Source organism: Phyllobates terribilis, unplaced genomic scaffold, assembly GCF_046119375.1.
Source record: "Phyllobates terribilis strain yellow unplaced genomic scaffold, ASM4611937v1 Scaffold_11__3_contigs__length_659146591, whole genome shotgun sequence".
NCBI classification, from domain to species: Eukaryota; Metazoa; Chordata; class Amphibia; order Anura; family Dendrobatidae; genus Phyllobates; species Phyllobates terribilis.
Genome location: NW_027362771.1, coordinates 498,069,401 through 498,097,308, shown reverse-complemented (window position 1 = coordinate 498,097,308; position 27,908 = coordinate 498,069,401).

Here is a 27,908-nt window from a genome sequence, read left to right as displayed (position 1 = left end):
TAGGCCATCTAAACTAAAGCTTCACCAGATTTAAAATTAAAAATAATTTTTAGCTGCATCTAGCCCGGAAGATAATTTTTGGGCTCCGAGATGCGCAAGACACATAAGTGCCTTCTTGCTGCACTACCTGCAGCATGACCCTCATATTGTCAGAATTCGAAGTAATCATGACTACTGGGTTGCCACACTCTTAGATCCCCCAAACTTTTCGATCAACATTTTCATTTTAATAAAGACCAAAAAAATGGTCATTTTTGAAATTATAAGCATTAGCAGGTTGTTAGAAACTGAAATCAAACAGTTTTCAACTCAAAACTTTATTCTAGGTGATGTTACATTTTCACATAGGACCCCTTGTTCGAAAGGAGCTTCTGAACTCTCTCGTCCATTGAATTTGTCAGGTTTTGGATGGTTTCTGCTTCAATTGTTTTGCATGAGGACAGAATACCCTCCCAGAGCTGTTGCTTAGATGTGAACTGCCTCCCGCCATCATAGACACTCCTTTTAATGATGCTCCAAAGGTTCTGAATGGGGTAGAGGTCAGGGGAGCATGGGGGTCACACCATAAGTTTGTCCCCTTTTATGCCCATATCAGCCAGAGATGCAGATGTTTTATGTGCAGCATGAGATGGTGCATTATCATGCAGAAAAATGATCTTGCTGTGAAATACACGGTTCTTCTTCTTGAACCATGGCAGGAAGTGCTGTTTGAGAAAATCCACATACATTAAGGAGTTCATCTTTAGCGCCTTCAGGGATCCTAAAGGGGCCGACAATCTCTCTCCCCATGATTCCAGCCCAAAACATTACTCCACCTCCTCCTTGTTGGCGCTGTAGCCGTGTTTGCGTGGGGTGTCCATCAACCAGCCATCCTCCACTCCATCCATCTGGACCATCGAGCGCTGCACGGCACTCATCCGTGAACAAAACTGTTTTGAAATCAGTCTTCATGTAATGTTTGGCCCACTGGAGCCGTTTCTGCTTGTGTGAAGTGGATAGAGGAGGTCGACAGGATGGCGTATGCAAAGCTGCAAACCTCTGAAGGACCCTGCATCTTGTTGTTCGGGGGACGTTGGAGGCACAAGCAGCTTGAAAAACTTGTCTGCTGCTATGACAAGGCTTTTTTGCCGCTGCTCTTTCAACCTGACGTAATTGCCTGTAGGAAAGAGTTCTCAATTTGCCCTTATCAGCACGCACACGTGTGTACTGTGAATCAGCTACATACTTCTTGATTGCCAGGACACTTCATCCTGATCATCGCACAATGTTGATTGTAGTCATGCCTTGACCTAAACACTCCACAATTTGTTGCTTCTCAGCAGCCGACACATCCTTTTTCTTTCCCATTTTGGCAGAAAATGTAGGCTGCTTAATAATGTGAGAGAGCCTTCTTAAGTAGTCTTGCCTTTCATTGGACACACCTGCCAAACTAATTAGCACAGGTGTCTGCAATTGCTTACAGTGATATAAAGAGCCCTGACACACATCACCATCAATGAGTTTAACTGACAAACAAACAAATTCTTCCCTTATCACTCCTAAACACTTTTTGCATAATAATTTGGAACGCAGTGTACATGTGCTTTTCCACAAAACACCAGCGGTTCACGTCGTGAATCTTACAGTTCTAACTTGCCAACCGTGGTCTGTATGGAGTTGTTCAATAAAGGGCCCAAAATTAAGATAACATAGATGGGAGAGGTCTCTATGAATAGGAATTCCTAAGTATTTGATACCCTGTGAGGGCCAGGCAAAGGGAAAGTTGGACTGGATGGAATCCTATATGGATTTGGGGAGGGAGACATCGAGGGCCTCAGACTTCGCTGCATTGATTTTAAAATTTGACCATGTAACAAAGTGATCTATTTCAGCCATAACAGCATGGATGGATATATGTGATTGAGTGATATATACTAGGACATCATCAGCAAATAGAGAGCACTTGTACTCGGTGCCTCCCACCTCAATCCACCTAATATTGGGGTTATGGCGAATTGATGAGAGCAGGTGCTCCGTCACTAGGATGTATAAGAGAGGGGACAGAGGACATCCCTGCCTTGTCCCATTGGTGATTGTGAAAGGTGATGAAAATGTTCTGACGCACCCCCTGGGCCTTGGAACACCCGGAGCCGGACCCTTTTTGGTGGATGCTGGTGGTTGTAGTCTTCGTGGCGGCGACCCGGTTCCGTGGCTCAGGGCGGTCAAACCAGTGGCGGAACTATTTATGTGGTTTTGATGTTTAAATGTACGACTACGCCACCCGTGGATTGCGGTCAGAGTGAACCGCCGCTACAGGGCTGACCGCTGAGGCTGGTGTTGTGGGTGCAGCAGAGCGTAGCATAACTCCCCACGGGAGGAGTATAGCCTCAGGGCAGTGTATGCGGAGGATGGGGGTGATGGTGCAGGGCAGCAGCAGTAACGACACGGAGTCAGTGATGCAGTTCAGGGCCTTTACTCACAGTTCTTATTATCCAGACCACGTCTGCAGGTAACGGCTGCCCACATCGTACTGTGCTCACCAGGTGAGGGGCTCAGACAACTCCCAGATAACTTTGGAGCACTTCACAGGACCCCCTTTGTGTGCCCTTTGTCTGGCCTTTCTTACCAACACTTCTGTCCGGCTGCCTCGGGCCTCCTCTTGGTAAACTTGGCGCCAGTTTCCCTGACCCTATGTGGTGCCTTCCTAGCGGGTGTAGCGAGGGGCTGCGCCACATAAAATGTCAGAGCCTCCGGTTTCTAGCTGAGGGTCGTTTCCTGCCTCTACTAGTTCGGGGACCGGTCTCCCCCTTTGGCCTGACCCCTCCACGCAGGTGGATTCGGGCGTGCGGTGGCGACTCGCCCGTCCGCACCCCTGGGATCCCTTCATTCCTCGTTCCTGGAGCCTTCTCCGCTCCTCTTCCTTCCTTCTCCCTCTTCCAGGCCTGGGCCTCTGTTACTAGGCCCGCCTCCGGAGCAGAGCTCATGCAGAGCCCCTGCTCCCTGCCACTTCTGCTCAGACTTCTCTGCACTGAACTAAGATGGTGCCCACCTTTTATACTCCCTTCTCAATGCACCCAGGAACTGCTTCCTCCCTGCTCCTGCACTACAGGGTTCCCCTTCCTCAGTGTTCCCTCCCCCCACTCCAGCCAGGGACAGGGACTGTCGTGCCCATCTCAGGGGCATATTGGTCGCCCTGCCCCATGGCAATGTGGTGTAATGCATGCAGGTGTCGGGTCCTGATCCACACTCCATCCTTACCTGAGAGTGAGATATCACACCTCTGGGTGAGGTGCAATACGTCTGTAGCAACCGAGCCCTCAGGGTGCTACAGTTCCATTTATCTTCAGCCTAGGTGACGTATTGTGATACAGGGCCGTGATTTTGGCTATAAAAGGGTCCCCTAGACCCCTACCCCAAGCTTTTTAAGAGAATCATATATGGCGTGCCAGGAGACTCTATGGAATGCTTTCTCAGCATCCAACGAGAGTATCTAATTACAAATTTTTAACTGCATCTAGCCCAGGAAATACTTTGTGCCTAGTAGCAGTGTCTGCTAGTCAGCGGATTATCCCGGCTGTTAAGCAAGCTACACCACCTGTAGTTTAGACACTTAATTTTTTCAAAGGAAATGCTTCGGGACCATGGGATACTTAGTGAAGAGCATCAGGAGGCACCCCAAGGCATAGGGGCTGGGACTGGCAGTAGGATGCCTTGCGGTGGACAGCCGAGCTCGATCCTTATAAAAGCTTTTTAACTGCAGCAGCTTTAGTGGACGCTACTGGAGCTGGCATTACGCGGCTGCTGGCATGAGACTTGCCCTCCAATAGATCCTTGTAAATGGATTTAAAGTGTATTCATTCAAATTAGAGAGACAATTTAAATTAAAAAGCTTAGAGCTGCCTCCACCACAGGGGGGCTCGCTCGACCCACCAGCGGACAGGCACCAGTATTGGGAGAGGGGGGCTGGCCATCAGGGTTCACCGCGGCTCAGGCACAAACCCGGCGACACGGAGGTGGCACGGGCAGGAGCGGACTGGCCGTGTAGGCTTCTCACTTTTTGGATTTTAGAAGGGCATGACATGCCTATATCTGTGTCTCCCCCTCCTTTTACTCCTCCACCTCTTTTATTTTCGCATGACTATATGTACTTGTCACTTTTCCATGTGTTAGTTATGTCTTCTGAGCAGTTTGTCAGCTTTTGTACACCTTTGAAGGTGTATTCTATGTGTTTCTATGTGTTTTTGTTTGCCTGCCATTGGTTTTAACGGTGTTCGAAGGTGTTCGACGAACAGTTCGACGAACAGTTCGGCGAACACACGGGTGTTCGACGAACCGAACCGAACTCGAACACTACGGGGGTGGCTCAACACTAGACACGGCCAGGCCGTTTCTGCCTGTGCGATCTCTGTGTCGCCAGGTTTGTGCCAGAGCTGCGGTGTACCCTGATGGCCAGCCCCCCTCTCCCAATACTGGTGCCTGTCCGCTGGTTGGTCGAGCGAGCCCCCCTGTGGTGGAGGCAGGTCTAAGCTTTTTAATTTAAATTGTCACTCTAATTTTAATGAGTACACTTTAAATCCTTTTACAAGGATCTATTGGAGGGCAAGTCTGATGCCAGCAGCCACCAGAATTACAGCTCCAGTAGCGTCCACTAAAGCTGCTGCAGTTAAAAAGCTTTTATAAGGATCGAGCTTAGCGGTCCACTTCAAGGCGTCCTACCGCCAGTCCCAGCCCCTGTGGCTTGGGGTGCCTCCCGATGCTCTTCACTGAGTGTCCCGGGGGCCCGAAGCATTTCCTTTGAAAAAATTAAGTGTCCAATCTACAGGTGGTGTAGCTTGCTTAACAGCTGTGATAATCTAATGAATAGCAGACACTGCTACTAGGCACAAAGTATTTCCTGGGCTAGATGCTGTTAAAAATTTGTAATTAGATACTCTCGTTGGATGCTGAGAAAGCATTCCATAGAGCCTCCTGGCACGCCATATATTATTCTCTTAAAAAGCTTGGGGTAGGGGTCTAGGGGACCCTTTTATAGCCAAAATCACGGCCCTCTATCGCAGTACGTCACCTAGGCTGAAGATAAATGGAACATTTTCATCACCTTTCATAATCACCAATGGGACAAGGCAGGGATGTCCTCTGTCCCCTCTCTTATACATGCTAGTGACGGAGCACCTGCTCTCATCAATTCGCCATAACTCCAATATTAGGTTGATTGAGGTGGGAGGCACCGAGTACAAGTGCTCTGCATTTGCTGATCATGTCCTAGTATATATCACTCAATCACATATATCCATCCCTGCTGTTATGGCTGAAATAGATCACTTTGTTACATGGTCAAATTTTAAAATCAATGCAGCGAAGTCTGAGGCCCTCGATGTCTCCCTCCCCAAATCCATACAGGATTCCATCCAGCCCAACTTTCCCTTTGCCTGGCCCTCACAGGGTATCAAATACTTAGGAATTCGTATTCATAGAGACACCTCTCCCATCTATGTTATCTTAATTTTGGGCCCTTTATTGAACAACTCCATACAGACCACGGTTGGCAAGTTAGAACTGTAAGATTCACTACGTGAACCACTGGTGTTTTGTGGAAAAGAACATTTACACTGTGTTCTAAATTATTATGCAAAAAGTGTTTAGGAGTGATAAGGTAAGAATTTTTTTGTTTGTCAGTTAAACTCATTGATGGTGAGGTGTGTCAGGGCTCTTTATATCACTGTAAGCAATTGCAGACACCTGTGCTAATTAGTTTGGCAGGTGTGTCCAATGAAAGGCAAGACTACTTAAGAAGGCTGTCACACATTATTAAGCAGCCTACATTTTCTGCCAAAATGGGAAATAAAAAGGATGTGTCGGCTGCTGAGAAGCAACAAATTGTGGAGTGTTTAGGTCAAGGCATGACTACAATCAACATTGCCAAGACACTTCATCCTGATCAACGCACAATCAAGAAGTATGTAGCTGATTCACAGTACACACATGTGCGTGCTGATAAGGGAAAATTGAGGACTCTTTCCTACAGGCAATTACGTCAGTTTAAAAGAGCAGTGGCAAAAAAGCCTTGTCATAGCAGCAGACAAGTTTTTGAAGCTGCTGGTGCCTCCAACGTCCCCCGAACAACAAGATGCAGGGTCCTTCAGAGGTTTGCAGCTGTGCGTAAGCCATCCTGTCGACCTCCTCTATCCAATGTACACAAGCAGAAAAGGCTCCAGTGGGCCAAACAATACATGAAGACTGAGTTCAAAACTGTTTTGTTCACCGATGAGTGCGGTGCAACGCTCGATGGTCCAGATGGATGGAGTGGAGGATGGCTGGTTGATGGACACCCCATGCAAACACGGCTATGGCGCCAACAAGGAGGAGGTGGAGTAATGTTTTGGGCTGCAATCATGGGGAGAGAGATTGTCGGCCCCTTTAGGATCCCTGAAGGGGTAAAGATGAACTCCATAATGTATGTGGAGTTTCTCAAGCAGCACTTCCTGCCATGGTTCAAGAAGAAGAACCGTGCATTCCGCAGCAAGATCATTTTCATGCATGATAATGCACCATCTCATGCACATAACACATCTGCATCTCTGGCTGATATGGGCCTAAAAGGGGACAAACTTATGGTGTGACCCCAATGCTCCCCTGACCTCAACCCCATTGAGAACCTCTGGAGCATCATCAAAAGGAGTGTCTATGATGGCGGGAGGCAGTTCACATCTAAGCAACAGCTCTGGGAGGGTATTCTGTCCTCATGCAAAACAATTGAAGCAGAAACCATCCAAAACCTGACAAATTCAATGGACGAGAGAGGTCAGAAGCTCTTTTCGAACAAGGGGTCCTATGTGCAAATGTAACATCACCTAGAATAAAGTTTTGAGTTGAAAACTGTTTGATTTCAGTTTCTAATAACCTGCTAATGCTTATAATTTCTTCATTTTTTTGTTCTTTATTAAAATGAAAAGGTCGATCGAAGAGTGTGGGGGATCTAAGAGTGTGGCAACCCAGTAGTCAGGATTATTTCGAATTCTGACAATCTGAGGGTCATGTTGCAGGTAGTGCAGCAAGAAGACACTTATGTGTCTTGCGCATCTAGGAGCCCCAAAATAATTTTCCGGGCTAGATGCAGCTAAAAATTATTATTAATTTGAAAGCTGATGGAGCTTAGTATAGATGGCCTAATAGAATCAGTACTGCAAACTGCTACAAGGCCAAAATTATTTTATAGGCAAGATAGAGATAAACATGATTAGTAATAATTTGAAATATGGTGGAGCTTAGTATAGTTATCCTAATAGAATCAGTGCTTCAAGCTGCTACAAGGCCAAAATTTTTTTACAGGCAAAATACAGATAAACATGATTAGTAATAATTTGAAATCTGGAGGAGTTAGTATAGATGGTCTAATAGAATCAGTACTGCAAACTGCTACAAGGTCAAAATTATTTTACAGGCAAGATAGAGATAAACATGATTAGTAATAATTTGAAATCTGGAGGAGCTTAGTATAGATGGCCTAATAGAATCAGTACTGCAAACTGCTACAAGGCCAAAATTATTTTACAGGCAAGATAGAGATAAACATGATTAGTAATAATTTGAAATCTGGTGGAGCTTAGTATAGATGGCCTAATAGAATCAGTACTGCAAACTGCTACAAGGCCAAAATAATTATACAGGCAAGATACAGATAAACATGATTAGTAATTTGAAAGCTTAAAACGGTTGGTGAGGTGATTTTAACAAATCATCAAGCTTTTACTCTCCCCAGGATGACACAGGGGTAGAAAAGTCCTTTCGGATCCATTATTTGTTCATCTTTATGAACGTGAGTCTGTCTACATTATCAGTGGAGAGCCACGTGCGCTTATCTGTCAGCACACCACCAGCAACACTGAACATACGTTCAGACAGAACGCTGGCTGCGGGGCATGACAAGATCTCCAAGGCGTAAGAGGCGAGCTCCGGCCATTTATCCAGATTGGAAGCCCAAAAAGAGCAAGGGTCCAGTGACACAGTCATGGCTTAAATGTTTACTTGGAAATACTCCTGTACCATTGTCTGTAGGCGTTGACTATGTGTCAGACTTCTTGTCTCCTGTGGCCTAGCAAAGGATGGGCTAAAAAAGTGGTGAAATGATTCCGCAAAATTGATGTTACCAGCAGATACTGTGTTTCTGTTACATTTTGAGTGCTGAACACTCGACGGTCCCACGGTTGGCAAGTTGGAACTTGGAGATTCACTACGTGCACCACTGGTGTTTTGTGGAAAAGCACATGTAAGATTCTGCAAAAGTCTCTGCTGATACTCCTGCATGCGTGCATCCCTTTCTATGGCAGGAATAATTTCTGCAAATTTACTTTTGTACCGGGGATCTAACAGTGTGGCAACCCAGTAGTCAGGATTATTTCGAATTCTGACAATTCGAGGGTCATGTTGCAGGTAGTGCAGCAAGAAGGCACTCATGTCTCTTGCGCATCCAGGAGCACCAAGTCCCTGTTGTGTTGGTGGCGAGGTAACAATCATGCTTCCTTCCTCTGCCCTCTCCCCCCAACCTCGCACAACAGAAATGTGATCAAGGTCTCCCTCATCTGATGAGTCTTCCATCAGTTCGTCCTCCACTTCTTCCTGGGCTCCTGCACCTTCCTCACTAGTTTGGCTGCTACCATGCGCCCTGGTAAAGCCATCTCCCCCACCCTCACATGCCTGCCGCCTTGGTGCTGCCGACCATCTGGACCTTGCAGATGTTAGCCCTTCCGCATACAACTCCTCCTCCTCTACTTCCTCCACCTCCTCTTGTGCCACCACCTGACTCCGAATTCTGTTTAACATGTGCTCCAGCATGTAAATCACCGGAATAGTCATGCTGATAATGGCATCGTCAGCACTAAACATCTTCGTCGCCGTTTCAAAACTGTGCAGAAGGGTGCATAGGTCCCTGATCTGAGACCACTCCTCCAGCGTGATTTGCCCCACCTCTGGATCTCGTTGGCCCAGGCTATATGTGAGAACATATTGCACCAGGGATTGTCTGTGCTGCCACAGTGGCTGCAACATGTGCAGAGTTGAATTCCACCTGGTAGGCACATCGCATTTTAGCCGGTGAAGTGGCAGGCCCAACGACTTCTGCAGAGATGTAAGTTGCTGAGCTGCGGGATGCGAATGGTGGAAGTGAGCACACAGCGACAGTGCCCTCTGCAGAAGGCCATCTAGTGGGGATAGTGGCCTAAAAATTGCTGGACAACCAGGTTCAACACGTGAGCCATACAAGGCACGTGTGTGACTTTGCCCCGGCAGCATTGTCGCACACGGCCTTCCCTGGTTTCAGGTCCAGTGGAGACAACCATTCATGAAACTGGTTCTCCAGAGCTGACCACAACTCCTCAGCTGTGTGACTCACATTTCCCAGACATTTCAAAGTAAAAACCGCCTGATGATGTTGACCCCTGCTGCCAGCATAGTAAGGAGGTGTGCAGGATCCCTTCTGCGCAGTTAGAAAGCTTGTGGCATGATCAGACAGGCTTTGGGTGCAGGTGGAGGACCAAGAGGAGGTTGAGGAGGCAGAAGCAGTGGAGGAACTTCGAGATAAAGAGGATTGATGCACAACTCATGGGGACGGCAAGACTTGGACAGCAGCCCCTTGTCCTGCTGTCACCATAGTTACCCAGTGCCCAGTCTGCGACATGTAACGCCCCTGTCCATGCCTACTCGTCCAAGTGTCTGTGGTGAAATTCACCCTGTCACACACAGAGTTTCTCAAAAAAGTGGGGATGTTGTGTGCGACATGCTGGTGGAGCGCAGGCACACCTTTCTTTGAGAAGTAGTGCCGACTGGGCATCTGGTACTGGGGCACTGCGACGGACATAAGGTCTCGAAAATCCTCTGTGTCCACCAGGCGGAAAGGCAGCATTTCTGTAGCCAAGAGCTTGCAGATGGTGAAACTCAACCTCTTAGCTTTCTCATGGCTAGGAGGAAATGGTCTTTTACTTGTCCACATCTGAGGGACCGAGGGCTGGCTGTTGTGCTTAGACGGGGTTGAGAAGGGTGTCCCCGGCAAACTGCTGGTCTGTGAAGAAGATTCAGGCGGACATGTTAGGCTGCCTTGATCAAAAATTGGTGCTATTGATGTCGGAGAGCGCTCAACACCAGCTGGTGTTTCCACCTCCAAAGAAAATGATGACCTTGCAATCACTGGCTGTTGCGGGTAAAGAGGTGGCAGGTCTGCGTCCCAAAACAGGTGTGACTGCTGTCCCCACAGTCACAGAGGATGAAGAGGCCGCGGATGCACAAGATGTGGCAGACGGTGGTTGGCCCTGCCGGCTAGGCCGCATTGTAGCACAGTGAGCTTCCCACTGCAACTTATGCTTCATATCCAGGTGCCAGTTCATGCATGAAGTACTCAAACTATGTAATTTTTGGCCTCTACTTAGCTTTTGCAGACAAATGTTACAGATAACACGAGTTGGGTCATCCTTATCGATCTGAAAAATTGCCCAGGCTATGCAAGGCTTAGCACCCATGCGACCTGAAGAGCCACCACGACTTGTGGTCAGAGGCAGAGTTGTGTTTGAGGATGCAGTTGTTGACGTGCTTCCAGTACTACGTCTCTGTCCAGGAAGGCGCAACCTGACCTCGTCGTCACTAGCATCCTCCTCCACCTCCTCTGCTGACCTCATCTCTTGGCTGACTGTGGGTTGACAGTAATTGGGATCTCCAACCTCGTCATCATCACCCTGTGTGTTATCACACCCGTCGTCCTCAGAGCCAACCTCTTCCTGCCCTGACAAAAAACTCAAGTTGTCGCTCCAATCAGGTATTTGAGTCTCATCATCGTCTTCCTCATTGTCTCCACCAACAGGAGTTACAGTTTGGGAACGAGGGTCTACATTATGGTCAGAACCTTCTGCGTCTGGTCCTGGATCCGACTCATAAAGATTCTGGGCATCAGTGCAGATCATTTCCTCGTCTGGATTCACAGAAGCTCTGGAGCCGACCTCTGATTCCCAGGCTATAGTATGAGTAAACAGCTCTGCAGACTCAACCATCTGTTCTACCCCATACTCAGACGGGCAGCTGGAGACTTGGGAGCTGTGAGGAAGCAAGTGCGATTGGGGTGACACCTTTGAGGACTGGAGTATTTGTGATGTTGAAGTTGATGTGGAGGAGCACTTGATATCCGTTGAAGCACCTGCTGTTTTTGTGTCTCATCTGGAATTTGTAGCGATTGGCGTGGCCGTAAGAAAGGGATCGTATCACATTGTCCGCTAAAATAAGTAGACATCTTAGTTTGGCTGGAAGATGGTCTTTCTTCTGCAGATGTTACTGTTGCTTTAACACCTACCCCACGGACACAACCTTTTTTTCCCTTCCCAACACGCCTATTCCCCTTTCCACCAGCAGCAGGCCTTTTTCCACTCATTTTGGTGGTTAACTAATTGACAACTCTGGGGTTGTTTGCACAAAAAACGATGGATGGGAACCGAGCTGAGCTGAGTGGCCAAATTGTGGTATTAGCCCAAAAGGATTGGCTGGGTTAGATGCGGTAAAACAATTTTATTACATACACAGGTGGTGGAGCTTAGTATAGATGGACTAATAGAATAAGTCCCACACACTGCTACAAGCCCAACATTTTTTTCAGAGCTAGATGCAGATAAAAAATATTTTTAATTTGCAACCTGGTGGAGGTTATTATAGATGGACTAATGGAACAAGTCCCACACACTGCTACAAGCCCAAATTTTTTTTCAGAGCAAGATGCAGATAAAAATTATTTTTAATTTGCAACCTGGTGGAGGTTAATATAGATGGACTAATAGAATGATGCTATACCCAAAAGGTTTTACTTGGCTAGGTGCAGTAAACAAATTTGTATTCTATACACAATTGGTGTAGCTTGCAGCACAGATAGGCTACTCCACTGACTAACACACACTGTAAGAGGCCAAAAAGGATTTGCTTAGCTAGATTTAGCCAAATGCTGTGAAAAAAAACTTGCACAGCACTGGCACAGACCTGCCTGGCAAAAAGTCCTAGGAAATGCTGCAACCTAGTCCTCAAAAGGAATGCAATTACAAGTAGACCCTTCTCCCAACCTATCTATTTAAGAGCACAGGCCTGCCTGGCCAAATGTCCAAGGAAATGCTGTAACCTATCATAGAATCATAGAATCATAGAATGGTAGAGTTGGAGGGGACCTCCTGGGTCATCTGGTCCAACCCCCTGCTCAAAGCAGGATTCACTAAATCATCTCAGACAGATGTCTGTCCAGCCTCTGTTTGAAGACGTCCATTGAAGGGGAACTCACCACCTCTCGTGGCAGCCTGTTCCACTCATTAATCACCCTAACTGTCAAAAAGTTTTTTCTAATATCTAATCTGTGTCTCCTCCCATTTAGTTTCATCCCATTGCTTCTAGTCTTTCCTTGTGCAAATGAGAATAAAGATGATCCTTCTACAATGTGACAGCCCTTGACATATTTGTAGACAGCTATTAAGTATCCTCTCAGTCTTCTTTTTAGCAAGCTAAACATTCCCAAATCCTGCAACCGTTCCTCATAGGACATGGTTTGCAGACCAGTCACCATTCTGGTCGCTCTTCTCTGAACTTGCTCCAGTTTGTCTAAGTCTTTTTTAAAATGTGGTGCCCAAAACTGTACACAGTATTCCAGATGAGGTCTGACCAAAGAGGAGTAAAGACCGATAATGACTTCACGTGATCTAGACTGTATGCTTCTGTTAATACATCCCAGAATTGTATTTGCCTTTTTTGCTGCTGCATCACACTGTTGACTCATGTTCAGTCTATGATCTATTAGTATACCTAAATCTTTTTCACATGTACTGTTGCTTAGCTCTATTCCTTCCATTCTGTATATGCTTTTTTCATTTGTATTACCCAGATGTAGTACTTTGCATTTTTCCCTGTTAAAAACCATTCTGTTGGTTGCTGCCCACTGCTCCAGTTTATTTAGGTCTTTTTGAATCCTCTCTCTCTCTTCTCTAGTATTAGCTATCCCTCCTAGCTTTGTGTCATCAGCAAATTTAATCAGTTTACCCTCAATTCCTTCATCTAAATCATTGATAAAGATGTTGAACAATACAGGTCCCAGGACGGAGCCCTGTGGTACCCCACTTGAGACATTCATCCAGCTGGATGTGAAGCCATTTACAACCACCCTTTGAGTCCGATCACTAAGCCAGTTATGAATCCACCTAACAGTTGCCTGGTCCATTGCATACTTGGTCAGTTTTTCAATAAGGATGGTGTGAGATACTTTGTCAAATGCTTTGCTGAAGTCAAGATATACTATATCTACAGCATTTCCCTGATCCACCCAGTCAGTGATTCTGTCATAGAAGGAAATTAAGTTAGTCTGACATGACTTGTTAGTTACAAACACATGCTGACTCTGGTTAATCACTTCATTCTTATCCATGTACTTACATACATGTTGTTTAATAATTTGTTCAAAGATCTTTCCTGGTATAGAAGTCAGACTCACCGGCCTATAGTTCCCTGGGTCCACCTTCTTCCCCTTTTTGAAGATAGGAACAACATTTGCTCTTCTCCAGTTTTCTGGGACTTCTCCTGTTCTCCAAGAATTTTCAAAGATTATGGAGAGTGGTTCTAAAATTTCTTCTACGATCTCCTTCAGTACTCTGGGGTGTAATTCATCTGGACCTGGAGACTTGAACTCATTTATGTTAGCTAAATATTCCCTCACAATCTTTCTGTTTACAGATAACTTGGATTCCTCTATTCCTTTAAAAGGACAGTGAAGATCAGTTGATGTTACATTTTCTTTCTGAGAGAAAACAGATGCAAAATAGGAATTAAAAAGTTTGGCCTTCTCAACATCCTCTCTTACCATTTCTCCATTTTCATCCTGTAAAAATCCTATAGCATCTTTGACTTTTCTTTTACTTTTGACATACCCCAAAATCCTTTTTTATTGCTTTTGATATCTCTTGCAAGCCTTAATTCATTGTCAGCTTTAGCTAACCTGATACGTGCCCTAGAGGATCTGCAGACTGCATTATAATCTTCTTTAGATATGCCTCCCTCTTTCCATTTAATAAACATTTCTTTCTTTCTTTTTAGCATGTGTTTAAGTTCTGTGTTCATCCATCCTGGTTTCCTTAAATGCTTCCCATTCTTCCTACTTTTCGGGATTGTTAACGATTGTGCTTTGAGAATCTCATTTTTAAAAATTTCCCATCCTTCCTGGATATTTTTGTCCTTAAGGACATCCAGCCATTGAATCCCTCCTATTCTCTTTCTGAGTCTCTTAAAATCTGCCTTTCTAAAATCTAACCTTGAAGTTTGAGTCTTCACATGTCTTCCTCCTTTAGTTATCCAAAATTCTATAATAGCATGATCGCTGCCTCCTAGGGTCCCAGCCACCTTTACCTCCTCAACCATTTCCTCCCTGTTTATAAGGATTAGATCCAAAGTAGCAGATCCCCTTGTTTTCTCCCCTACCTTTTGGAAGATAACGTTGTCAGCAAGAGAGGATAAGAATTTGCTTGACCTGTTAGTTTTACTTGAGAGAGATTCCCAACAAATGTCTGGATAGTTGAAATCTCCCATGACCACTACGTCATATTTGTTGGCGAACTTGGTCATTTGATACATAAAGAGTTCATCCATATCTTCAGCTTGCCCAGGTGGCCTGTAGTAAATGCCTACAATGGTGTCCTTTCCGTTGTTCTCTCCTTGTATTCTTACCCAAACAGTTTCCACAGAACTCCCAGTCTCTGAAGCTTCAATCTCTGTGCAGATATACGCTTTTCTAACATACAATGCGACACCTCCTCCTCGTTTATCAAGTCTGTTTCTTGCAAATAAGTTGTATCCTTTTAGCCTTTTATTCCAATCATGTGTATCGTCCCACCAAGTTTCAGTGATTCCAATGACATCATATTTCTTTTCCTGCATTAGTAGTTCCAATTCTCCTTGTTTGTTGCCCATGCTTTGTGCATTTGTATAAAAACATTTTAGTTTGTGATTGGTTTCTCTTCCTCCCATATTTTTATTATTTAAATTGTTTTGTCTTTGTTCTTCCTTTCCACTTCCAGTAGCAGAGATCTCAATAGTATTTGTCAGTTGTATGGCTTTTTCTGGCCTTTTGCTTCCCTTCCCACATTGTTCTAGTTTAAAGCTCTCCTGATGAGTGTAGCAAGGCGACTTCCAAATACATGTTTTCCAGTCTTCGTAAGGTGCACCCCATCTCTAGCAAGTAGTCCATCGTATAGGTAATTCATTCCGTGATCCAGAAATCCAAATCCTTGTTGACAGCACCATCGACGTAGCCAGTTGTTCACCTGTAGAATCTTATTCCAGCTCATTGTTCCATGGCCATCCACTGGGAGGATGGATGAGAAGACCACCTGCGCTCCCAATTCTTTCACTTTCTTGCCTAAGTCTTCAAAGTCACTGCAGATGGTTACCAGGTCCTTTCTTGCGGTGTCATTTGTCCCCACAGGTATTAGCAGGAATGGGTAGTGATCTGTAGATCTGAAGAGTCTTGATATCCTGTCAGACACATCTTTAATTTTTGCTCCTGGAAGACAGCACATTTCTCTTGAGGTTATGTCTGGTCTGCAGATAGCGGCCTCTGTTCCTCTTAACAGGGAATCCCCCATGACCACCAATCTCTGTTTTTTCTTCACAACATTCTTGTTTCTCCATCCAGGAGGATTCTGAGGGCTTACAAGGTTATTCATTGCTGGCAAAGTCTTATTTTGCTGTATTTCTTCATGGTTTCTCCTGCGTGAGAGCCTGGTACTGGTTCCTGAGCAGTATGGGTGCTGACTGCCTCTCGATCCTCCTGCTTCTGTGGGTCACATGCTTCCATTCCTCTGTTTCGTCAGGTGCAGTTCGAATTTCTTCTCTTTCTGAATCATGAAGAGATAATTCTGCTCTGTCTAAGAACTCTTCACCTTCCTTAATGATTTTCAAGGTAGTTAACCTCTCTTCTAGATTTCGCAACTTTTCCTCCAACAGGGACACAAGCTTGCATTTCTGGCATGTGAAGTTTGGCTTTTCCACTGGCAAGTCTGTGAACATGTAGCAGGATATGCAGCTCACCAAATGGCTCCTGGACTCTTCCATGTTCTTACTGTTAATGTTCTGGAAACAGTGAAAAAACCTTTAAAAAAAAGCTTCAAAATGCGCGCGCCTACAGGCGCGCAGTTTACCGATGTCCTCTTTTCAGCTCCAACAGTCAAAATCCAGTGTTCTTTGAGCTCGCGGAGACTCTTCACTTACCCCAAAATGCAGTGGGAATATGCAAATTATCTCCTCAGGACTCCTCCCCTGGTTTACCGATGTCCTCTTTTCAGCTCCAACAGCCAAAATCCAGTGTTCTTTGAGCTCGCGGAGACTCTTCACTTACCCCAAAATGCAGTGGGAATATGCAAATTATCTCCTCAGGACTCCTCCCCTGAAAAGGACTGCAATTACAAGTAGACCCTACTCCCAACCTATCTATTTAAGAGCACAGACCTGCCTGATAAAAGTTGTTAGAAATGATGTAACCTAGTCCTCAAAAGGACTGAAATCACAACTATTCCCTACTCCCAAGCTATCTGTAGATTTGTGCGAAAATTGGCTTGAAATGAACACTCAAAGTATAGCACACACTGCAACAGCAGTGCCATCTAACACGCAGCTGCAGCAGTGAGAAAATGGTGGCTACGTGGAAAATGGCTGGGTCTTATAGGGCAAGGACATGTGACATACACTGCCAATGACACATGCCCTTGCTTGTGTGAAAAAAAGCAGTTCGCTCCATGTGTGCGCTGCTGATAGGCTGACAGATTGCACCTCCCCACTGTAAATGCGGGAAAGAGAAAAAAAATGGAGATCTTCATTATTTATGCAGAGATCCATCCCCTGCCCCTCCCCCCACCCCGCTGTACACTCAAACTGTGTATTAACATTAATTTTCAGCATTACTAAGAAAAAATCCAGTTATGATTTTGGTGCACGAACAGTTATCGAACATAACCTCGAGCAGCCGGATTTTTTTCAAATCATTCGTGTTCGCCGTACGGCTCGAACACCGCCCAAAACAGCTCGAATTTGAGATTGGCGAACAGTTCGAGTCGAACACCGCTCATCTCTAATCTTCACATGCGCCAAGGATCACTAATGATGGGCACACTTTTAGGCAGTGACCTGGGAGTCAGAGATGCTTCCTGACGTCTTCCCCATGCTATTCCCATGTCTTTTCAGCACTGTATGCATGTGTCTGATGATGTGTCACACACCACATGGCCAGATAAGGTTGTAAAATGTTAAAATGACATTTCCTGGTGAATGCATTTGTCTTGGTTGAAAGCAATGCAAAAGTGCAAAAACGCATCAAAAACGCTACGTGTGAACATAGCCCAAGTTTTGGAGTAGTATTTTTGTTTTTGGTTATTTATTTTGCCTTATATACAAGTCATTTCCCTGGAAAAGATGTTCCTCAACATATTTCCCAGGAAAATCAATTTTAGTTTCGTTTTTGTATGTTTTATTTTGAGTCCGTAAAAGTGGCGTAATACTCTGACCACGTTGTTGACAGCAGTGATCTGGGAGTCAGAGATGCTTCCAGGCGTCTTCCCCATGCTGTTCTCATGTCACTTGAGCACTGTTCCTATCAATTCTGGCAATTTTTAGACCCTCTGCAGACCGCCGGAGGGAGCCGCCTGAAAAATGCTCAAGTTTCCCATAGACTTACATTGGGCTCGTTGCTCGGGTCGAGCACCCGAGTATTCCAATTTGCTCAACCCGAGCAATGAGTACCCAAGCATTTTAGTGCTCGCTCATCACTAGTTAAGATACTTTTTCTGTCTAACCCTCATTCATATTTGTTGAGCCACTACATTTTAAAAAAACAATGCTATTCCAACCATGGCCAAGGTACACTATGGAAAAGGTATTTAAGTTATTATATCAGTCTAGAAAGAGTTACAAACTTATTGCTAAGCCGCAAGAGCCTAAAACTATTGTAAAACCTATTACCTCTAAATTTAGACTTGAATCAAGGGTGAATCTTCCCATGAGTGGCTACCAAGTCAAAAGTTCAATAGTGACAACTCATCAGGAAAATCCCAAAACATCCAGGTCCCTCTAGCCTTAGCTAAGGTCATGGTCTATACAATGATCAATAAGAAAGAGATTGGGCAAAAACTGAACTTATTAGAAAATGGCAGGTTGGAAAACACTACTACCAAGAATAACACCAATGATTTTCTCCCATTTTCAGACGAACGATTGGATGATTTCCCAAAGTGTAGTGATTAAATATGCTAAATCTATAATGGTTTAAATCAAAAGTGGAACTTTTGCTTAGTAAGACCAAATATAGTCATTGTTATGGTGATGAAATGAAATTGTCAAAAAAAACACTTAAGCTTTCAAAATGTGAATTATGCTACAGTAAACCACATTACCGTGAATAGTCATGGATTGGCAACAGCAGTGAACATGCAACAGTGAAGTTGTCAATAACAAAGAGGAAGGTCATCATTAGGAGATCGATTAGAATGTGACAGGTCAGAGGACAAATTAGTAACAGAATCATTAAAAATCCAAGAAACCGAATGAGGAGTTACACAACAGGTACCAAGCCAACAAAGTAAAAGATAAGGCAAAAGTTAAGGCAGGTGTGTGACAAGAAAGGCCGAAATCAGAATCAGGATCAAACACAGTAGTCACTAGTAATGCACAGGAACAAGAGCCAGGGATGGGATCCACCTCAATAAGAAGGCAAAGCATGGTATGGTTTCTTTCTTGAGAAGCGTTTGCCTTAAATTCTGTTGATACTGTAAAACATGCAGTGCTGCTTGAATTTTATGAACTCTTATAAATTTTCCTTATTCTTGCATATATTTGACCTGAAATTACATCAAATTTCGACACAAGTCCTAAAAGTAGATAAAGGGTACCAAATTAAACAAATGAGTCAAAAGTATGTGAACTTTTGCTTTCAGTATTTGGTGTAACCCCCTTTGTGCAGCAGTAACTGCATCAAAACATTTCCAGTAATTGTTGATTCATAGAGATGAGTGAGCACTAAAATGCTCAAATGCTTGTTACTTGAACCGAGCAATTTCTAATACTCGAGTGCATGTTTCAAGCAACGAGTATAATGGGAGTCAATGGGAAATCCGAGCATTTTCCGGCAGACCCTACCAAGAGGACTGGGGGGCAGTGAAATTGTTGAAATGGAAGGGAAAAGTGCTGAATGGAAGGAGAACAGCATGGAGAAGACTTCTGGAAGCATCTCTGACTTCCAGATCGCTGTTGAGAACAATAGTTCTTCACATTCAAAATCGACCAGAAATTGAAGTTTACAAGAAGAAAAAATGTTAAGAAACATTTTTCTCTGTATAATGACATGTATATATGGCAACATTTAAAAAGAATTAAAAATATATATAATTTAAGTAAATCAAATTTGAAATTTTTATTAAAAAATTGGAAATTTCAGTGTCATTTATGAAGGAAGCAAGAAGTGCCAAAAATTAGGAACTCAGATACACCCAGTGTTAGACATAAAGGAGGGCCTCATGCACATTCTGTTCAAATTGTCATGTAGTGGTACTATTAGACTCATAAAGGCTATGCAATAAATGCAAATCCTGCCCAAAATTACAAGCAGAGTCATCCATACACCCTTGAAAGCACCAACTGTAGTGCCTAGATCAAATATTGTGAACAAAGTGTAGTTGTCGTACTCTTACACTCAAAAAAGCTGAGCACACAGTGTAAAACTTACCAGTAATTACAAGCTGGGTCATCCATACACCCTTGAAGGCACCAACTGTTGTGCCTCATAAAAAATTAAGAAAGTGTATGTTAGGAGGAGCGGTTGCAAACAACTTTATTTAATGGAACGCAACCGACCCCGGGGTCCGCGATGCAGCCTAGAGGACTGCTGCCGAACACTTTCCGGGTGGAAAGGCAAACGACAACTAAATAATAAACCCTTCCGTGTTTACTTCACACTGGACAGTGTATAGCGGTACGCTCTATCTCCGTTTACAGCACGGAGGAGAGAGCGACCGGCGACGCACCTAGCAATTATCTTAGCCCTTCGTGTTAATGCACACGGAAGGGTAAGACGGTTCGCACAATCTCCAAGAACCACAGGGAGACGTGTGACTGGACTATGAGCAGTAGCCCTGTCTACGGTACAGGTGCTACGCTATAGGAGACGGCGCTAGCGTGCGGGTGTGATTCCCGCCGGGTATTCGAGCACTCAGCCGGCATGCTACCGGACTGAGCAAACCCGCTCTAATTAGCACACAGGCGGCTCGGGGTGTAAGGCGAACCCCCTAGTTAGAGCCAGTTAGCGAGGCGAAGCTACCTGCCTACTTTTTCTACCTGCCTAGCTAAAGCTATGGCTCTTCGAGGAGCCCAGAGTAAGCGTGCACACCACAAACAGCTAGCTCAAATGATCTGAGCGCGCCGCCATGTTTGTGGGCGGGCCTTTTAAAGATTAAGCCCTGCCCCACTGTCGCACCATTGGTGACAACACCCGTGACCAATCAGGCGGTGCCAGGTCACCGGGTCAGGTGGGTGACAACCCACCAATCATGATCCGCCAGGTCACGGACATGCTCAGTGCGGCAAATCCTGGACTTTGATTCCGCAAGCCCTGTCTCCCTCTGCAACCAAGGCTTAACATTGCTAGGCACAACTACCTGGGAGGCAAACAGTGCTTGCGGACCAGCTAGGCGTTGGGGCTGATGGCGCTGCTGAGCAGCATCAGCCCTAGCTGGACTGAAATGGGAGACCAGAGAAGGTCCTGGACCCATTTTGAATCCAGCACCAGACCGACACCTAACAATGTACTTGTGGTACTTCTACACTAATAAAGGCTTTGCACAAAGTGCAAAGACAGGAAAAACTTAGAAGTAGGGTCATCCAGTCATTCATAGACCATTGAAGGCACCAACTTATGTGCCTTATTCAAATGCGCGTACTTCCACCAATCACGAGCGTTCCCCGCAGCCGCTAACGTCACGTCCGGCATAGTTACCGGATATGGCCATCATGTCTATCAAACTCCTGTTTGCTGATTGGCCATAGCCTCCTTCCGATCCCGCCCACCTTCTAGTTACACACGGCGCTTTCCCTCACAGCACTATGCCGGTCATTAGCGGTGGATACCGCATGCCATCACTTCCACTCCATCTGCGCCCAGGTATAGCAGGATCTTCCAGGTATGACTGACCAGCTTAGCGTCTTCCACTATTCTAGGCTATCTCACTGAAACCACCAATGTCCCTTGTGTCCACAGGTTCCACTCTTAGAACACAGCGTTCTTCTATTCTATTTTCTATTCCCCCATTCCACACTCAGTAAGTGTTCATTGGCTATATATTGTATATATTGCACAGCTTTGATATTGTTGACAGAATCTGCTAAATGCATTTAACTAATTGTAGCACAATTTTGACCTATGTTATCACACTTGTATTTTGGCTTTCATTTGTATAAGCGACGATTTCTCTTTTTGATTTTTTCTGCAGTACACTGATGAAGGTCCAATTATCGGACCGAAACGTATATGTGGACTGCTCTTATAATAAAAAATTCAATTAATTTCTAACCATTGGTGTGCCGAGATTTTACTATTGTTACTACGGTGTTGGATCCTACTCGTGCACCCCGGTCCAGTTGTGCTGCGTTTTTCTCTACATTATTCAAATATTGAACATTAAAAACACTTTATGTGCTGTCATCTGGTGGTGTGGAAGAGTTGGGTCTAATCTAGGTTATGCTCACTGCTATCAGAGTGAGCCTGTCAGCACTTTCTGTTGATAGGTGAAAGTGCCTTTCTGTTATGACCACCCGCTGGCACTAAAAACTTGCTTAGACAAGACGCTAGTGGCATGGTAGCACAACACCTCCAAGTCATAGAGGGAAAGCTCATGCCAGGTGTCCAGCTTTGAGATCCAATAGCTGAAAGTCGTAGAGAAATGAGGGAGTACTCTGGTTTTGTCGGCCAGGTATTGCTTAACCATATTTAAAAAATGTTCTCTCCTTGTTAAAAATACCAGGTCATCATGGCATGGATGCTGGGAGGATGCAATGAAATTGTCCCAGGCTTTTGACAGTATACCCCTGCCTCTGCTGTGTGTCTCCCTCGCCTCTCCTTGGTTGGCCAAGGAAGCTTTCCTCCTACCGCTAGCATTGTCTGATGAAATTTTTTTCAATATATTTTCCAAAATGGCCCTCTGGTAGAGCACCATTTTACAAGACCTCTCCACCTCAAGAAGAAGAGATGCAAAGTTCTACTTGTAGCCTGGATCTAGCAGGGTGAACAACCAGTACTCTTTTTTGGACAAGATGAATGTAATATGAGGGTCACGGGAAAGGCAATTGTATATAAAGTCTGCCATATGTGCCAAGGTCCCTATAGCCAACACTTTCCCATCTCCACCATGATGACTACTCTCCATCTCCTCTTTTACCTCCATCTCTTCCTCCTTAGTCCCCTCCTCAGACCATCCACGTAGGAGAGACGGGACGAAGCTTGTGTGAGTACTAGCCTCTTTTGCACTAGCCAGCTCCTGTTCCTCCTCCTCTTCTTCGGTTTCCACCTCCTCATTGTTACCCAGATGAGGCTGGAAAGTTTCTCCCTGTCTCATTTCTTCCACCATCTCCACCTGGTCCACATGCAAAGCTTCATGTTTAATTGTCAGCAGCGACTGTCTAATTAGGCACAGAAGCGGGTTCATTGCGCTGATGATGTCGTCAATGCTGCTCACCAGCTTTGTGGAGTCCTCAAAGTCTTGGAGAGCTGCACAAATGTCAGACATCCATGCACACTCTTCATTTGTTATGTGTGGAGAAAAGAAAGCACCTAATAATCTATGGATGAGCAATAAATTACCGAAAAGTTTTTTAACGCTTTTTTGGAGAGTTATATACCTCCAAAATGTGTCCCAGAGCACATAATAGTATATAGATGAGTAATTGAATACAAAAAAAATGTTGAATCTTTTGTGAGGGTTACATACCACCAAAATGTAACAGAAATCATGCAATACTACTCTATGGATGAGCAATATAGTGCCGAAAAAAATGTGATCGCTTTTTTGGAGTTTTATATATCGCCAAAATATACGCCAGAACACTTAATAGTATATAGATGAGTAATTGAATACAGAAAAATTTTTGAACGCTTATTTTGAGGGTTATATACCACCGAAATGTAACAGAAAGCACGTAATATTCCATGGATGAGCAATATAATAAAGAAAAGTTTTTGAACACTTTTTTGGAGGGCTAAATACCATAGAAATGTACCCCAGAGCATGTAATAGTATATAGATGAGTAATTAAATACAGAAAAAAAATTCAACGCTTTTTTTGAGGATTTTTTTGAGGCTACCACCAAAATGTATCCCAGAGGATGTAATACTCAATAAATGAGTAATTGAATACCGAAAGATTTTTGAACACTTTTTTGAAGTGTTATGTGCCAACGAAATGTAACAGAAAGCACGTAATACTTTATAAATGAGTAATTGAATGCAGAAAAAAAAATTTAACTCTTTTTTGGAGTGTTTTATACCAATGAAATGTACTTGTGGTACTTCTACACTAATAAAGGCTTTGCACAAAGTGCAAAGACAGGAAAAACTTAGAAGTAGGGTCATCCAGTCATTCATAGACCATTGAAGGCACCAATTTATGTGCCTTATTCAAATATTGAACATTAAAAACACTTTATGTGCTGTCATCTGGTGGTGTGGAAGAGTTGGGTCTAATCTAGGTTATGCTCACTGCTATCAGAGTGAGCCTGTCAGCACTTTCTGTTGATAGGTGAAAGTGCCTTTCTGTTATGACCACCCGCTGGCACTAAAAACTTGCTTAGACAAGACGCTAGTGGCATGGTAGCACAACACCTCCAAGGCATAGAGGGAAAGCTCATGCCAGGTGTCCAGCTTTGAGATCCAATAGCTGAAAGTCGCAGAGAAATGAGGGAGTACTCTGGTTTTGTCGGCCAGGTATTGCTTAACCATATTTAAAAAATGTTCTCTCCTTGTTAAAAATACCAGGTCATCATGGCATGGATGCTGGGAGGATGCAATGAAATTGTCCCAGGCTTTTGACAGTATACCCCTGCCTCTGCTGTGTGTCTCCCTCGCCTCTCCTTGGTTGGCCAAGGAAGCTTTCCTCCTGCCGCTAGCATTGTCTGATGAAAATTTTTTCAATATATTTTCCAAAATGGCCCTCTGGTAGAGCACCATTTTACAAGACCTCTCCACCTCAAGAAGAAGAGATGCAAAGTTCTACTTGTAGCCTGGATCTAGCAGGGTGAACAACCAGTACTCTTTTTTGGACAAGATGAATGTAATATGAGGGTCACGGGAAAGGCAATTGTATATAAAGTCTGCCATATGTGCCAAGGTCCCTATAGCCAACACTTCCCCATCTCCACCATGATGACTACTCTCCATCTCCTCTTTTACCTCCATCTCTTCCTCCTTTGTCCCCTCCTCAGACCATCCACGTAGGAGAGACGGGACGAAGCTTGTGTGAGTACTAGCCTCTTTTGCACTAGCCAGCTCCTGTTCCTCCTCCTCTTCTTCGGTTTCCACCTCCTCATTGTTACCCAGATGAGGCTGGAAAGTTTCTCCCTGTCTCATTTCTTCCACCATCTCCACCTGGTCCACATGCAAAGCTTCATGTTTAATTGTCAGCAGCGACTGTCTAATTAGGCACAGAAGCGGGTTCGTTGCGCTGATGATGTCGTCAATGCTGCTCACCAGCTTTGTGGAGTCCTCAAAGTCTTGGAGAGCTGCACAAATGTCAGACATCCATGCACACTCTTCATTTGTTATGTGTGGAGAAAAGAAAGCACCTAATAATCTATGGATGAGCAATAAATTACCGAAAAGTTTTTTAACGCTTTTTTGGAGAGTTATATACCTCCAAAATGTGTCCCAGAGCACATAATAGTATATAGATGAGTAATTGAATACAAAAAAAATGTTGAATTTTTTGTGAGGGTTACATACCACCAAAATGTAACAGAAATCATGCAATACTCTATGGATGAGCAATATAGTGCCGAAAAAAATGTGATCGCTTTTTTGGATTTTTATATATCGCCAAAATATACCCCAGAACACTTAATAGTATATAGATGAGTAATTGAATACAGAAAAATTTTTGAACGCTTATTTTGAGGGTTATATACCACCGAAATGTAACAGAAAGCACGTAATATTCCATGGATGAGCAATATAATAAAGAAAAGTTTTTGAACACTTTTTTGGAGGGCTAAATACCATAGAAATGTACCCCAGAGCATGTAATAGTATATATATGAGTAATTAAATACAGAAAAAAAATTCAACGCTTTTTTTGAGGATTTTTTTGAGGCTACCACCAAAATGTATCCCAGAGGATGTAATACTCAATAAATGAGTAATTGAATACCGAAAGATTTTTGAACACTTTTTTGAAGTGTTATATGCCAACGAAATGTAACAGAAAGCACGTAATACTTTATAAATGAGTAATTGAATGCAGAAAAAAAAATTTAACTCTTTTTTGGAGTGTTTTATACCAATGAAATGTACCAGATAGCAACTAATATTCTATGGATGAGTAATTGAATCAAGATACATTTTTGAACGCTTTTTTGGAGTTTTACATACAACCGTAATGTACTACAGAGCACATAATAGTATATGGATGAGTAATTGAATGCAGAAAAAATCTTGAATGCTTTTTTGGAGGGTTATATACCACCGAAATATAACAAAAAGCATGTAATACTCTATGGATGAGCAATATAATACTGAAAAGTTTTGAACACTTTTTTGGAGGGTTATATACCAGCAACATTTACCCCAGAGCACATAATACTCTATGGATGAGTAATTGAATCCAGAAATATTTTTCAACGCTTTTTTGTAGTTTTACATGCCACCATAATGTAACAATTACCATGTTAAACTATATGAATGACTAATTGAATTCAGAAACATTTTTTGAACATAAATATTTTGAAAGTATAGTTGATGTACTTCTACACTCATAAAGGCTTTTCAGAAAGTGCAAAGCAAGGAACAAATTATAAGGAGGGTCATCCATACACCCCTTAAAGGCAACAACTGGTGGGCCTCTTTCAAATATTTTTAAATTGTAGTTGCTGTACTTCTACACTCATAAAGGCTTTGGACAAAGTGCAAAGCCAGGAAAAAATTATAAGGCGGGTAATACAGTAATCCTCTCCAGGTGTCCAGTCCTTCTTCTCCTTCCTCGGGAGGCTGGTAAGACTGCCTCCACCTGCTTCCTGGAGTCCGATTCTCAGGTGCCTGGGCAGTAAGTGACCCGGCTTCCGGTAGTGCTGGACCCCCCGACATATAGAAATAGGCGACATCCTCCTGCATAGGAGTTGGGGAACCCCAAGGACAGTACGATCTATCGGGGGTGATAGCAGCTTCATCTCAAGCTGCATCGAGGAGCCTCTACCAGGCCAGTTTATTCCTCCTTCTGAGATCACATCCACTGCATACCAGTGATGTTGCACCTTCATTTTGAGTAACGTGACCCTTGTTCCTGCAGTCAGTTCTTGTAGCCTTCGAGGAAAGTGTTCTGTCTCTACTGCCCAATGGTTGAACGAGATGTCATGTCGAGTCCAAAACTCTTCGATGGATCCCCTTCTCCGCTACCGGTCGTACGTAACGACCACCCCCCAAGGATGCCAACTGTTGGTACCTTGCGGCTATTTCTCCAGCCCTGGTCCTGGCTCACCTCCTTGTCTCTTCTGACCAGCCTAGGCCCCACAGTCCGCTCACTAGCTCCTGAAAGCTGCCTATGCCGTCCGCAGTCCACAAGAACCCTAAGCGGTGAAGGCTGCGGCCTAGGTTCGGGCCTTGGAGGTTCCGGGAAAGTGGTCGGATTCAGACCACAGGCTCCTACCACCTTTTGCTGTTGTGCCAGCTTCCTCTGGCTCCGATATCCCTTTTCTAAGTCTCTCAGGAGTTTTGCGTGATTCTGCCGTTTTTGTCGACCACTAAGCACGTTACATTGAATGGATGACTAATTAAATACAGAAAAAAAGTAACGCTCTTTTTGAGTGTTACATATCACAGAAATGTACTCCGGAGCACATAATACTGTTTCGATGAATAAGTGAACACAGCAAGATATTTTAATGCTTTTTTGGAGGGTTATATATCAAAGCAAAGCCACAATAAGAAGAATTAAAATTCCCCCAAGATTCAAGAAAAAAAAACAGCAAAAAAGTCAAGAGTGTTTACTAGCCAGAACTCAGAACTAGTGCACTACCAGGATGCAGCAAGTCCATATAATAAAGATGGCGGCAACACAGGTGCAAAATACTGATGAGGCAATCACTCACAACCTACCATTTCATGGAGGGGGTGATTGCTTAGTACTAGAATTGCACAAAGAAAGGCTTGCATAGGGTGCTGTTCACATATGGGTGGTGCACAGTATCTGGCTTACAGCCTATTAGTTACGTCCATACTATTAGATTAGGCGAGCTGTTCAGTACTATCTGAGTTCACCCCATGAGAACAGACATCCTAGTGTCTATAGAGTTATGTAGCAAGGAAGACAAGCAGTTAATACATGTCAAGCCTACCAAAGTGCCTAAATTAACATAGTACTAATAAGAGATATTAACAGAGTGACAGGAGAGTGAGATCTTTCACACTGTATATTACCACCCCTTGTACAGCAGAGTAAGCAGCCTCATCTTACTTCAGCATCTCTGGCATCTCCAATATTATATCAGACAACGTCAAGAGCAGAGTGAGTGACCTCTTCATAATTGCAGTATAAGATCAGAAAAACTGAGTGAACAGCAGTGTGAGCCTCTATTTACCTCAACACTCCTGGAATCTCTAGCATTAAATCAGAAAGACAGGGTGGACAGCAGTGTGAGC